Here is a 13,238-nt window from a genome sequence, read left to right on the forward strand (position 1 = left end):
TATATTTATTTTATTTTACAAAGTAGATTAATGCTAAATGATAGCAGCATTGCAAATGAAGGGCAGTAAGGTTTGAATTATGGTGAAGAGTCAAGGAAATAAAATAATGAAGCATATTGGTGCTATTATGAAGAGCTCTTCTGAGAAAGCCTGAACAATATGTAGCAGAAGTGCCATAACCTAAGAAAACACCCACACTGCTACTTTACACATCAGATTCAACTTCATAGTTTATTTATCATATTTTAAGACAATAAATTCATGCAACTATTCATTACACAGCTGAGAATAAGACAATGTGCATTGGTTTCTTCTTAAGAAAATACAATCACAAATACTAATTCCTTTTGGCTTTTACCTTAATAATAATTTTTAAGATAAATTTCTTGACAATGGTTTCTGTTTTTTGCTTTGATGCAAAAGAGATCGTATAATCCCTGTTGTGAGATCTATATAAACATATATATAGATAGAGTATACTTACCAGAGTTTCTGTAAAAGCGGTACTTTTTATCCAGTATTCCAGTGACTGGTGATTCTGCCTCCTCCTCCTCCTCCAATTTTATGATTCTCTATAATTCTGATGATTTTGTGGTGACTGAAGCAACTGAGTGTAACTGAATACCCAAAGGTAATAAATTGCATACTATGCCTCAGAAAAATTGAGGGACTTTAAATATCAAATTTCTTCTTTTGGGACATTTGCATTTTATCATTGTATTATATGCTACAAGTCCTTTTAAATTAATGGGATTTGATGAAAATGTGCTTCTTTTCCAAAACCCCATTAGAGATTTCATGATGAATCAATAAATGTTGACATGGTAGTGAAACTACTAAGTTTATCTCTGTGTGATATCTGCTTCAGTTTTACTGATAAATTTGATGCGTACGTATTTTAAAATCACTACAGAAAATTGCTCATCAAAGAGGGCATGTAATTATTTAGGACAGGTCCTTATCTAGTCACAGTCGCCTACATCTGAGATGCCAGTTGTCCTCTGTGATTGTGTTTTGTGTGGTTACTTAGAAATACCGTCTGGTATCAGTAAGAGCTACACACCATAGATCTCTACTACAGTTAGAAAATCTGACAGCAGTGGTACCAGCCTGCAAAGAGGAATAAAAGCTGAATACAAGATCATGTTCTTTTCATAGCCAGTCGATGCAGTATTAATAAATATCATAGTGCTGAACTTAAAATTTAAATAGTTATGGCATATCGCATGCACATTGCAATATTTTGCTCCTTTTATATGATTTTCCCCCATATCACCCAAGAGGTTCAGCACACTAAAATATATATAAACCTATATTTATCTTTTAATATAGTTTATTAAATGCTTCTAATTTAATATTTTTGGAAGAGATATTTTAATGAAGAAGGCTGTTAACAAAATAAGCACATAAAAGCAAAGTATAGTATTGGTATAGGAACTTCTAATGTTAACCCAAAAAACCTATCTTGATTAGGAGTAGAACTTTCCCTTTAAATAGGATGCCTCACTACTTTGCTTGTACATCTATAACCCAGCCTAATAGTTATTCAACTAATATCGCTGACTAGGTTTTGTTTAAAATCATTGAAAGTATTGCACTAAACTGTGTCCCACTAGAAAAGCATACATTGCAGTTCTCACTCCCAGTACCTCAGAATATGACTGTATTTGGAAATGCATCTTTAAGGAGGTAATTAGGTTTCCATGAGGTCATTAGGGTGGGCCATAATACAATATGACAAGTGTCCTTATAAGAAGAGAAAATTTGGACATATACGGAGGGAAGACAATGTGCACACAAATGAAGACAGCTATCTCAAGCTAAGGAGATAGGCCTACGAGTATAATAGATTCTTCCCTGATGGCCCTCAGGAGAAACCAACTTGTTGACACCTTTTGAAATCTTAGATGTCTAGACTCCAGACTGTGAGAAAAAAATTTTCTGTTGCTTAAGCTACTTAATCAGTGCTACTTTGTTACAGCAGCCCTAGTAAGCTAATCTAAGTATCAGCTGCACTAATAGGTAGAACTTTGTAAAAAATGCATTAACAGAATATATACTCCTTTAATTTGGAGTTATAATTCAAAACATGAGTCTGAATCTGTATGCTCAGTTGCCCCCTTCTGGACAAATTAATTAAAATAATCAAAAAATTCGAAATATAAACATATCCTATATCCATTCTGAGCGATATTCGAATAATATGAGAAAATAATAGAACAAATCATTGTAGATATTCCAGCAATTTTAGGAAAATTCTCTGATACCTAACAAGAAAGTTCAATCTATTGAAAAGGCCAACTCACCCACAATTCTTGACTAATGGCAATGTCTGGCTGGATGAGAACTGAAATGAATACTCAGGAAAATGAAACAAATCTAAGCAGAAATCACTGGGGTTCAGTGTAAATTTAAGTCATGAGTCAGTTGATGAAGCTGCAGTGTGGAGATGCAGTCTTTTAAATTGTGCTTTAACAGATTTAATGAAGATAGTTACAACCATAATATTAATTGTTTTTCAGATAAAATCCTAAAAGTTTTAGTAAATTCAAAGAGTAAAGCCATCATACAATCAAGATTTAGAATATTTCCATCAAAATATCTCTTGCAATGTATTTAGTTTGACATCACAGACAACTCTGGAAGGTGCAGTGGGTCCCAGAATGTAAAGTGTCAGATTGGGTATTTGTTCTTATAGGCCACTGGTAACCTCACCTAATTTACGCTTTCCCCATAATTGTAACTGCTGCTACTATCTGCTTTTAATAAAGAGAGATATATTAAATACTTTTTTTAGTTGATTGTTTTCTATCCACAATTTTATGGTTTGTTTCTGTTTAGGGGAGCTGGTATGGTTGCCAATTACATGGCCTTGCCTTCATATATACCACACATGCCACACAGTTCAGTCATAGTATCCCATTCTCCAGGATGGATTCATTGTCCAGGAATGGGCATGTCCCAAAATAAAGGTTGATTAGAATCTTTAGAGGAGACTGGTGTAACCTATCCACCAGACAATCTTTGGTACCCAAGAAAAGACTTGATAAGAAAGTGGACATACAGGGAAACAAAGCAGACTGAATGATACAGAGTCCATTACCTGAAGCAAGTCAGTTTCTTAAAATTCCCTATAATGTAAGTCCATAAATAACTCCCTCTTCATTCCACCAATTCGTGCCTCACAGTTACACTATCTATGAGTTCCAGGACATTCCAATCAGAGAAATTAATATATAATGTAGTCCAGGAGACCTGGCAGAAGCAAGTATAGATGTCTTCAAAAGGAGAGAGTATGGGTGTGCTCAACCCAGGATGCAGACCCAGATCAAGCATGGACTGTATGAACTCACTCATGAAACAACAAACACAAGCAAACAACCGTGAACAACAGTCAAAGACAACAGGAAACCACAGAACTAAAACCCTCCAGTTTTTATGGTAATAGAGACATGAGATAGGCAATAGATTAAGTATTTTTAAAGAAATAAATAATAAAAATACAAGACTGTAAGAAATTACAGTGTTGTTTTATCCTCATTTGAAGGCTCTTTTATCACAAGAAGTTATGCTTGTTCAGAGACTGTCCTTAACGAAAAGGGAGCCTACACAATAACATGTGGTTCAGGGGAAAAAAACATATTTTTCTCTAAAGAGAATTCGGGGACCAGTCATTCTAGGTAGGATGAAGTGCCTTGATAATTTTGTTGTTGTTATTATTACGGTGTTTATAATATAGCTCACAAAATAGCAATATTTCTGTTTGATGGATGGGCTTAGTTTTATAGCTTATTTAGTTAAAACTATTAATTTGTAGCTCGTATATAAGAAACAAGCAAAAACAAACTTGCTGGAGCTTCTACCTTTGATTTTTATCCTAGGATTCAGGTGTCATTCAACATGACTTCTGTTCTTGAATCTGTTGTATGCAGTGGGAGTTATTGATTTCTGAATAGCATTAAATCTTCCAGTTATGAAAAAGAAGTATACTTTATGATAAAGGAGAGAGATGGAGGTGAAGTAAGGTTATCTACAAAGTAGAAGGTTAAGGGAAGACAGAATTTTTATGTGGCTGTGAACTGGGGGAGCATTGTGTAGACACAACTTCTGAAGTACAGTGCGTACTGTGATGTGCCCCTCACTGTGAGTCCGCCAAACTTTCAAAAATTTTCCAAATTACTGTGTCCTATTGTATGTTTGTTCCCTACTGACTTACGTGAAATACTCAAGTTTTATAGAACAGTGTACTTTTTAAGTCCAACTCTATAGGAGTCACAGGGTTAGTCCATAAGGTCGAGGGCAACTGCTAATACAAACGTTAGAGAATAACCATAAAAAAGAAACTGCTCTAAAAAGAATAAACTAAAATAAAAATTACAAGAGAAATTATAATAGTAGTAGTACATATGACAGGCATGGCTAATACATTTATTCTATAAATAGTTTGGATTGTATTCCCATTGGTAGATATCTTTGGTAAGATGTCTTGAGATATTAATCTTTGTGATTTTTCTCTTCTGTACAGTTTTAAGTGTTTGATTTCTCAATGAGAGTCAAAGTCAGACAAGTTACCCAAGTGTAATTCAGGTAAGTAACAGCAGACATTCAAAGGGGGAAAATAACAAACAAACAAAAAAACCCTCTATGTTTTGATTTTGGCTTCTGAAGCCAATTTTTGATGCTTTTAGGGAAAAAAGACTTTTAAAATTCTAATTTTTTGATATACAAGTGCTGGGTTTTCTTGAGTCAGGCTAGCGGTTGGGGTGCTAGAAGAATCTTGAAAATTTAACAGTTAGGTCTTGAAAGAGGTAGTAGGTAGAACTAAGGCAATGACAATGGATTGGAGGGAGAGAGATTCAGACTATTTATTTTCCTGGGAAAACTAACTGAGAGTAAATGGGATGAAGGGAGGAAGATAGGGTGGGGATCACATTATTTGAGCACATGTGATTAGATCAAAATGAAGAATAATTTAAGGATAAAATTAAAGTATATACACCTCACGGGATTGTGATGATTAAATGAAATATTTATGTACAGAGCAGTACCTGGTCTTTGGTAAGTGCTCAAATATGTATTAGTAGACATAATTTTACACACTAATTTACATTCATATGTTGACTCAATAAAACATGTTTTAAAAAATTGAAAAGCATATGAGTAAAGCTGTTGCCAATGAACTTTTTGAATTACTGCTAGGGACTTTTGTTTTGTATTACATATTTTTATGATGTTTGATTAACTAACTATGACTTTTTAATCAAAAAACGTGAAAAAAACACCTACATGATAAAACCACATTTAATGGGAAACCAAGCTATCAACATGAGCAGAAAAATTCAAAAACAAAGGCTCTACATGGAGGTTACACACTTTCAGGTAAAAAAAGGCCCATTTAAGTAACACCAAAGAACTCAGAACACTGTCTGGCTTATGGTAGGTGCCCAATAGTGAATTGTCAATGAATAATAAATGAAACACAACCCAAGAACTTAGTGCAATTTTGAATATAATACTGTCAATAATCCTGATAGCATGGGTGTTCATTTTCACTTGGAAACTAAATTGCAATATATTACGAATTTTAATAGATTCATATACTTCTTCCAGTAATCTCATTTCTACTAATCTATTTGGAAGATATAATATTAAATATAAAAAGAAATTAAACCATTTCACAAACTTTCATTTATTTTATTATGATTCGTGCAATCAAGTAGGCAAATTAAACTATGAAAATAATTAAAGGAGAATTTATAAAAGTTGCAATATAAACAAAAAGTTCTCAATAACATTCCAATTATATTTTTATTATATTCAACTGCTTAAATGCAATAAGATAGATTAAAAGAAAAGCTGCAATTATATTGTTCATCAATTTTTCATGAGCACAGATATTACAGAAATGGGCTAAGACACTTCACACTGAAGAAGTGAAAATACTGTATTCCCAGTAGCTCTATCACTGGTTTTAGGTATAAGTAGACAAATACTCATTGTGGCATTGTCTGGGGGTAATGTTTAATACAGCTGAGTCAGAGACAGAATTGTCAAGCAAAGAAGAATATTTTTATTTCAAGTAAGGTACTCTTATTCCTCAAGTAAGGAATATTTTAAATATTTTCAAAAATATTAGAGAATTTGAATATTAAACATTTTGTTTCTAAGTTGAATGTAGGTTTTTTATTTGCTTTTTGTGAAACACTTCTTTGAGAATAAAAGAATAAAAAGTTCATAAGTGACCTTAATTTTTAAAAACATCATTTTTTTCTGTAGCATAATAATGGCAATTCTGATTATGGAGCACAGAAAATATTTTTAAAATTATAGCAATGAAACAGTTGGTACGTTATTGGGCAAAACATATACATTTAAATTTACATATAAAACATCATTAAATGCATTCTAGTTTATATACATAAAGTTTATATATAAATATATAACAAAAGATGGTAATAATCAAATTACCAATGTATAAATAAATAATAACAATCCTTGAGTATTTACTGTTAATAGTTAAACTAATTTCCTTCCTTTCTATGAGTTTCTGAGTTAGTTTTTGAATTTGATATTTTATGATTTTAGTAAGAAATAGATCCATTATTTTAAGTTATCAGAAAACAGTAAGTAAATAGTTTTTTAAATGTGTTCTGAATGATTGTTTAATTATTGCAAACTACTTTGTTTCCTTTGAATACTACTAAATATTTATAATTTTAACAGAAATTTTAATTTATTCAAAAATCACCTGATGTGTAATCTTTAGTCGGTTTATTAATTCTCTGTTTCTCAGATTTTTAACTTCCATGTTAAATACAGGGGGCGATTTTTAACTTTTGTTCACCAGGATGAGAAACTACGGTCTGGTAGAGATAGGTACATCGTGCCTATCTCATAGGTTATTGCCAGAAATAAATATGATAAAGAACTATTGCTATGCTTGCCTTATCTTAAACCCTCAGTAGTTGCTAGCACTCAGTGTGACTTTTGGGATTAATTGAGATAACAGTTATAAAGCACTATGGCACAATACGAGCAACATAGTTTATTATCATTATTAAGAAGGATTTGAAAATCAGAAATGTAATAACTTGGTTGTAGGTTGTATTTTAATCTTCATTCACTGAAAATGCAGAAAACATGGACATAACACTTTTCAGACTCATCTTGAGACTGTTTGGCATAATTTTTAGTCTTTAGAGGCAAATCGTATCATTCTGACCTACCAATAACTCATACACATGTCACAAAATAATTTAGGCCATTCCAGCCAGTGTCATCAGTGGCCAAGATTAGTCTTGGAATTGCCACAGTCAAACCTATTTGAACATGTAAACATAGAAAGGCTTTATATTGAGCAAATCGTTTTGACTTTAGAACTGGAACAAATAAGAGAGATTCCTTCTCTAAGTCCCAGTTTTATAGTCTGAAAGAATTTAAATGACTTTCAAAAGTCAAACAGAACATTTGTGAGATAAGAGGGAATTCAATATTTCAGTCAATGATGAAAAAAAGAAAAAAAAAAAAACAAAAAAATCTTATACATTTTAGCCTAACATTTCTTCTAGACATATGGTAAACCTCAAAAAAAATTTTAGAGATAGGATGGAGTAACTGGAATAAATTTCTTTTTCAAAAATATCTGACTTTCAGGAGAAGGTTCAATAAGAGAATGTAAAAAAAAATAAAAGTGGTCTGGTTGCAATTATCTAGTGAAAACTTTATGGTTTAATGTAAACACTAAGTAGAATTTAGTATTTGCATAATTACCTTTATTAAATTATGGTGTATTTAATCTCTCTATAGTGTTTGCTAAACATATATTTTTCATTCTTTACAAGTAGCTGAATTTATAATTCACCAAAACCTCTAAAAATTAATGAGCTATAATTATTATGTCATTTACCAAGATGCTTAAAATGAAGTTAATCCATTGTAAAGAACTAACTTTAATACTTCTTACTTTCAATCATATGAGAACATTAAAAGCTCTAACATATATTTAGTGCCAACAGTGTGCCAGACAGTGGGTTAAGAGTATTCAGACCTCGTGTCATTTAGTCATCTGAAATCTTATTAGTTTGGTATTAGTATGTTTACCCTTAAACTGGAAGCAAGCAACATCCCCAGAATCATGTTATCACTGGGATGTGAAACTGAGTCTCAGTATGTTTTCAACACCTATCAACTTCATTATACTGCTCTTCAGTAAAATACCTGTCAATATATACATAACGTATATGTATCTTCTCTAATAATTTTTAGTATAAATTCAGGATTTTAAATTCCAGTGTGCTTACAGGATCCTATTTCCCTATTTAAAAATTAGCAGTTATATAAACTGACCATGGATAAAGATATTTGAGCTCAAGAGGAGCTAAATTTGTAAATGCCCATGTCCATGGTGATCACAGCAACCATGTTGGTTTTATTCCATGAGGGCTAGAATTCTACTACAGTGATGTGGTATTTTCAATGAGGTCATGCACCAAAATCATATAATAGAAAAGTAATGTCTTTCTTATATTCCATTTTACAGAAGTGCAATGCAAATAAGAGTATAGTAAAAGTAAAATAAAGTCAGAATGGAAATATGTCTTCTTTTCTACCTTTTTTAATAAACAATATATATGTTATTAGAGTTTCCAATCTAATTGTTACTTCTTCCCTTGAGGCAGTTTCTTATTGCCTCCTTATGGATTCTCAGACATATAAAATAAAATTTAAAAATACCATAAGGAAATGTAAGAAAAACTGGTTTTTACCATTTATAGTTACTTGTGTGTCATAAATCCTTTAATGCTTAGGGCATGGAAAATAAAGTTAAATAGTCTAGGGTTTCCAGTCAAGATGGTGGAGTAGGTAAACACTGTGCTTACCTTATCTCACAACCACATTAAAAGTACAACTAAACTACACAACAACCATCTAAAGTCTAGGTGAACAGAAGTCCTATAACTAAGGACAGGCAGAAGAAGCCACGTGAAACTGCTAGGAGGGGCAGAGATGCAGAATGGGCTGGCCCCATATCCACGGGTAACCATTACAAATTAGGAGGGATATCTCAGCTGTGGAGGTCTGCCCCCTCCCCCCCAATCACCAAGGAGCAAGGGGTCTGGGCTACTCAGCCCCAGGTTAAAGGGAAGTTCCCACAGCTTATGGCTGTGAAAAGCAGAGGAGATTGTGGCTGAGTGAGACAGAGGGCTGCTGGAATTCCAGGCATTCCTTTTAGAGGGCAAATGCATGGACTTGCTCACTGATGGACTCACTCGCTCTGAACTCCAATGCTGGGGCAGCAGCTCGAAAGGTGCTAGTGACATATGGGAAGGAACTTAAGTGTCTGGCTTCAGAGTAAAGCCTAGAGGAGCAGGTTTCTCTCTGCCCCCAGAGGCTATTCCATACAAATGGCCTGTTTTGGCTCATATTACAGATTTCCAAAAATTTCTCAAAGGTCCACAAACCCCAAACAAGTAGCATTTGGCCTCGACATGCCCTATGCCTATTGCTAAGCAGTCCCAATCCCCACATTAGTGGCAGCTAGCCTCAGTTTGCACCTTAGCCTCTCCCAGGCACCTACAAACCCAGCATAGGTGGTGCCATCTGAGAATAGCTTTGTGGATCATTCCAGGTGGCCCCTGACCGGGTATAGGCTACAGCTGAACTTGGCATGCACCAGAGCCTCTCCCCAAAGGTCCAAGAACCAATATACACAGAGGCAAGCTTTAGACCGCTCCAGAGCTCCATGCAAACACCTCCACAAATGACACACACAAAGGACAGACTGGGCAGCCATTGAAGCCCTGCTAAAGTGAGTCCTGTTCTGTAGGGTCAGCCTCTGCACCAAAGCTCCTCAACTGTAGTTATGGCCAGTCCTCACAACTAATCAGCCTGAGGGTCATTCCCTCCCACTGATGTGCAAACAGCTATCAAGGATCAACTTCAACAGGGTGGCACACCTGGAGCATGTGTCTCTGGTGACCAGGGAGACTGTGACACTGCACCCCACCAGACTACTACTATGGAAGACAATTCTGCTAAGACCAGGAGACATTGCAGCCATATCTAATACATAGAAACAAACACAGGGAGGCAGCCAAAATGAGGAGACAAAGAAACATGTCCCAAGTAAAAGAACAGAACAAAGCTCCAGAAAAAGAACTAAGCAAAATGGAGATAAGCAATCTACCAGACACAGAGTTCCAAACACTGGTAATAAGAATGCTCAGTGATCTCAAGGGGAAACTCAACAAAGGGATAGAAACATAAATGGAGATAGAAAGCATAGAAAAGGAACCAGTTGGAAATGAAGAATACAATAACTGAAATGAAGAATACATTAAAGGGAATCAACAGTTTGTTAGATGAAGCAGAGGATCAAATCAGTAATTTAGAAGATAAGGTAGCAGAAAACATCCAGTCAGAACAGCAAAAAGAAAAAAATAATCCTACCCCCCCCCCAAAAAAAAATGAGGAGAGTTTAGGGGGCCTCTGGGATAATATCAAGTGTACCAACATTCGCATCATAGGGGTACGAGAAGGAGAAGAGAGAGCAAGGAGTTGAAAACCTATTTGAAGAAATAATGATGGAAATCTCCCCTAACCTGGTGAAGAAAATAGACATACAAGCCCAGGAAGTGCAGACAGTCCCAAACAAGATGAACCCAAACAGGCCCACACCAAGACACGTCATAATTAAAATACCAAAGTTTAAAGACGAAGAGAAAATCTTAAAAGAAGCAAGAGAAAAGCAGTTAGTTACCTACAAGGAAGCCCCCATAAGACTGTCAGCTAATTTCGCAACAGAAACTTTACAGGACAGAAGGGATTGGCATGAACTATTCAAAGTGAGGAAAGCAAGGACCTACAACCAAGATTACTGTACCCAGCAAGGCTATCATTATGAATCGAAGGACAGATAAACACCTTTCAAGACAAGGAAAAGCTAAAGGAATTCATCACCACCAAACCAGTATTATAAGAAATGTTAAAGGGATTTTATTAAGGAGAAGGACAAAAAAAAATTAAAAATATGAATAATAAAATGGAAATAACTACATATCTGCCAACAATTACTTTCAATGTAAATGGATTAAATGTTCCAATCAAAAGACTTTCGGTGGCTGAATGGATAAGAAAACATGACCCTTACACATGCGGCCTACAAGAGACTCACTTCAGATCGAAAGACACACACACAGAGACTGAAACAACAGGGATGGAAAAAGATACTTCATGAAAATAGAAACAAACAAACAAAAAATCAGGGTAGCAATATCTATACCAGACAAAAGAGACTATAAAACAAACGCTATAACAAGAGACAAAGAAGGACCCAGAAATTCCACTTCTGGGTATTTATTCGAAGAAACCCAAAACACTAATTTGAAGGGATGTGTGCATCCATATGTTCATTGCAGCATTATTTACAATAGCCAAGGTATGGAAGCAACCTGAGTATTCATCAGTGGATGAATGGATAAGGAAGAGGTGGTACATATACACAATTGAATACTACTCAGCCAGAAAAAGAATGAAATCTTGCCATCTGCAACAACATGGATAAACATAGAGGGTTTTGTACTGAGTGGAGTAAGAAAGGTAGAGGAAAACAAATGCCATATGATTTCACTTATATGTGGAATCTAAAGAGCAAAATAAACACAAAAAACAGACTCGTAGATAGAGAACAGCATGACGATTGCCAAATCAGAGGGAGCTTAGGGGGATGGATGAACATGGGGAAGGGATTAAGAAGTACAAATTGGTAGTTGCAGAATAGTTGTTGGAATGTAACGTACAGAATAAGGAATATAGTCAATTACATTGTAATATCTATATATGGTGTCAGATGGGCACTTGATTTATTGGGGTAATCATCTCATAAGTTATATAAATGTCTAATCACTATATTGTACATGTGAAACGAATATAATATTGTATGTCTACTGTAATTGAAATGTGTTAATTATAAAAATAGTGTACATGCTCATTTCTCATCTCAAAACAGTGATTTAGTATCTAAACTCTTATATTCCTAAACTCATATTAACATGATAAAAAATATATTCACAAAACAAATGAATTATTGATTACATATTGAAGTCTTTTGATTTCTTAACTAGGAAAGATCTTTCCAGATGTTCATGAAATTTAGTCAAGTCCTTAGCATTTGGAGAAACATTGCCAGGTGGGCAAACTTTTTCTATATATTCGTATTGCATTCTGTGAAGACTTATTTGTAAATGTTTGTACATCACGAATAGATCAGTTACAATGTATCTTGATATAAGTCAAAGTTTATAAATGATTCTCCTGGGCAAAAGTAGAAAGATAAATTCTGAGTAACAGTCATTTGACGATCATCTTGACCTACCTTTATTGCTTTAGGAATGTCATACATTTAAAGTTATCTTTCTGAAGCATTAACTTGCACCTAGTCTCATTCTGTTCACAAACTATGTCAATTGGCAGAATTCAGTAAAAATAACTGCATTTCCCCTGAACCCTAGAGGTCATTGTAAGTAAAAGCCATTTAACTTACTTTCAACCTTAGAGTTATGAAGCATTTTCAGTATTACTGTCTACATTGACTTTTTTAATGCAAGTATTATCCCAAAGCAAGAAGTGCCCAAGGGTTACCTAAAAGCCTTCAGTAATTTTAGCAAATGTTTGACATTTAAAAGACATGCTTTGCTAAACTGTAAAGACATATTTTAATAGCACATTCTACAATTTTAAATTATGAAGTATGTGGGATTCTAATGCAAATCATACTTGGCAGCTTCTTATTTTTTTAAGAAATGGAAATGTGTTTAGGGGGAAATTAAAACAGAATGGAGCATATTATTTTTAAATGCTCACAAGTAAAGTAGATGGTTGATGAGTCAATGCTATCTTCAATGTTTGTTATTAGGCGAATTAGTAACCAACAAAATGCATCCTGTTCATTTTTTTTAATTTTTCATTTTTCACTTACTGTTGGCATTCAGTATCATTTTATGTTAGTTTCAGGTGTACAGCATAGTGGTTAGACATTTATATAACTTAAGAAGTGATCCCGCTGACTAGTCTAGTACCCACCTGGCACCAGACATAGTTATTACCATATTATTGACTATATTTCCTATACTGTGCTTTTTATTCCCATGGCTGTTTTGTAACTACCAATTTGTACTTCTTAGTCTCTTCACCTTTTTCACGCAGTCTCCCAATCCTCCTCCAATCTGGTAACCATCAGT

General features: G+C 34.3%; 1 long non-coding RNA gene across 1 annotated transcript in view; it reads left to right on the plus strand.

Moving 5' to 3' along the window:
- The first annotated feature begins 4,522 nt into the window (after nucleotides 1–4,522).
- LOC141571286 (uncharacterized) overlaps nucleotides 4,523–13,238 on the plus strand; it is a 232,745-nt gene continuing 224,029 nt past the window's right edge. The window contains exon 1 of the long non-coding RNA XR_012496047.1: nucleotides 4,523–4,587. This is a non-coding gene — a long non-coding RNA (uncharacterized LOC141571286). The remainder of the gene's footprint in view (nucleotides 4,588–13,238) is intronic.

This window comes from Rhinolophus sinicus, linkage group LG04 (assembly GCF_036562045.2).
Source record: "Rhinolophus sinicus isolate RSC01 linkage group LG04, ASM3656204v1, whole genome shotgun sequence".
NCBI lineage: Eukaryota > Metazoa > Chordata > Mammalia > Chiroptera > Rhinolophidae > Rhinolophus > Rhinolophus sinicus.